At 57.0% G+C, this 1,927-nt stretch overlaps 1 pseudogene across 1 annotated transcript; it reads right to left on the bottom strand.

Moving 5' to 3' along the window:
• Window positions 1-1,927, bottom strand: LOC116092526 (annotated as a pseudogene). The gene is made up of 2 exons (XR_004119297.1): window positions 800-1,927; window positions 1-141 (listed from the first exon to the last, which is right to left on the bottom strand). The product of XR_004119297.1 is annotated as an uncharacterized protein C19orf47 homolog (transcript).

The following is a 1,927-nucleotide window of genomic DNA, read 5'->3' as shown; positions in this document are numbered from 1 at the left end:
GACCAGGCTGGGGGGTTCCTTCCAGCCTGGGAATGAAGGCAGCTAACAATCTTTACAGGTTCGCTGCCACCCTCGACGAGGGGGCCCGCTGGGGGGCCAGAGGTGCAGGAGGGTCGGGCAGGATGCAGCAGATGGTCCAGCCTTGGCACGGGGACAGAAAACAGAAGAAAAATGAAAAGAGGGAAGAGAAGGCGAGAGATAGCACAGCAGGTGGGGAAGAGTTAGAAGAGGGAGGGTAGGCACAGGGTGGGCCGAAGGGAGTCCTTCCAGGTGACACCTTTGTGGCCGGGAAGTCACAACAGGAGGGCCTAAGGCAGCAGATGCTGCCATCAGGGGTGAAAGAAACAGGGCCCTTGGCTTTGGGAAGAGGTAGAAAAGGGGACTATGCCAAGGCCACAGTTACTGCACAGAGGACAGAGGGCAGGGAAGAAGGGAAAGTCCCAGAGCAGGCCCAGTCAGGCCACAGGAACATCAAAGACCAGGAAAAATGCCCGTGTCCCCGAGTGCTTGGAACCAGCACAAATGCTGGAGAGAGCCAAGCCTTGTGCCATCTAGAGCTCAGAGAGATGGCAGATGTGCCCTCAAGAAAGGCTGGAAGGGATGAAAGCAGGAGCCAGCCTGCCATTCCATGCTGCACCCCACCCTGTGTGTGGCTAGAAAGTCCTTCGGCCCAGTCTTTTGAACACGCTCACAGTGCCTGCATGGTCCATCTGGGCACCAAGGCTCTCGCTGGAGCTGCTCCCCCGGGGCCCTACCAGAGTCCTCTTAATGGCAAACTTGACCTCAGCTGAGGACTTACTCTTGGTGCTGGTGACCTGGCTGTCCTGTGCCTCGGACACAACAGCAGCCTCGCCCAGTCTCTGAAGGAATTTTGACTTTGGGCAGGGAATCTGGCTTTTTCTCAGGCCCAGGGCGGGAGGGAAGTGCCAGGCACCGCAGCTTTGGAGTGGTGGCTTGTGGTGGTGGCAGAGCTTGTGGCCTTGGCTTTGACAGTCAGTGCTGGCTGGGGACTGGCCTTGGTTGGGCCTCGTCCTAGTTTCTTCAGAACCCCAGCATACTGCAGGACAGAGCTACTGCTGCTGTCATTGTCACTCTCCCAGGCCAGATCCTCATCCATCTCTGGGGTGGCCCCTAAGCGGCTGAAAACTCCTGTGGGCTTAGTCCCTGTGGTCGCGTCTGCTTTGGACTCAGCACCAAGGCGATCAAACACAGATGTTCTATGGAGACCTTTTCCCGCCTGCTGCTGCTCCAGGATCTTTCGGGTGCGGGGAGTGGTCCCCTTGGGCATGTGGATGATGTACTTTCCCTCCATCTCAGCTGTGACGCCGCCGCTTGGTGGGAACAACCAGGCTTTCCTCCTCCCTGTGGGCCAGGGCGGCAGCCTTGGCACTCTTCGCTGCCATCTTGTTGGACACGGTGACAGAGATCTTGGAGGTGCTGTTGTCTGACCGCCGCCGTGTTGGGGTGTGGGGTGGAGAGTCGTGGTTCAGGCTGTTGGCGATCATTCGATCATTCGAGAAGCTGCACTTAGAAGCGCCACAGCGAAGCTCGCCCCAGAGGGGGCTGGGGCTGCAGGGCACTGACTCAGTGGCTGCTTTGCTTGCACATGTCTTGGCGGTGCATCACCTTGGCATGCTTGAGGATGGCAATGATATCGCCCACGACAGTCACACCCAGCTCATTCATGATTTCTTTATTAAGATCTAGCAGCATGCTCTTCTGGATCCAATTATCCACAAACATTACAGCATAATTAACAGCAGATCCTGGGGGAATGCCGGCTTCCTTGAAGAACTGGATCCACTCCAAAGTGGCCATAGTCACTGAGACCATTGTCTCCCTGGCCTTGACCCTGCTTCTTGGAGCCTTTCTGAGATTCAAAAGCAAGTTCTCTCTGATTCTGAAGCCCATGGGGCAGGTCCTCAGG

The sequence above is a fragment of the Mastomys coucha genome, unplaced genomic scaffold, assembly GCF_008632895.1.
Source record: "Mastomys coucha isolate ucsf_1 unplaced genomic scaffold, UCSF_Mcou_1 pScaffold15, whole genome shotgun sequence".
Taxonomy (NCBI): domain Eukaryota; kingdom Metazoa; phylum Chordata; class Mammalia; order Rodentia; family Muridae; genus Mastomys; species Mastomys coucha.
The sequence above is the reverse complement of the archived record's forward strand: the minus strand, read 5'-3'. Positions and strand labels throughout refer to the sequence as shown.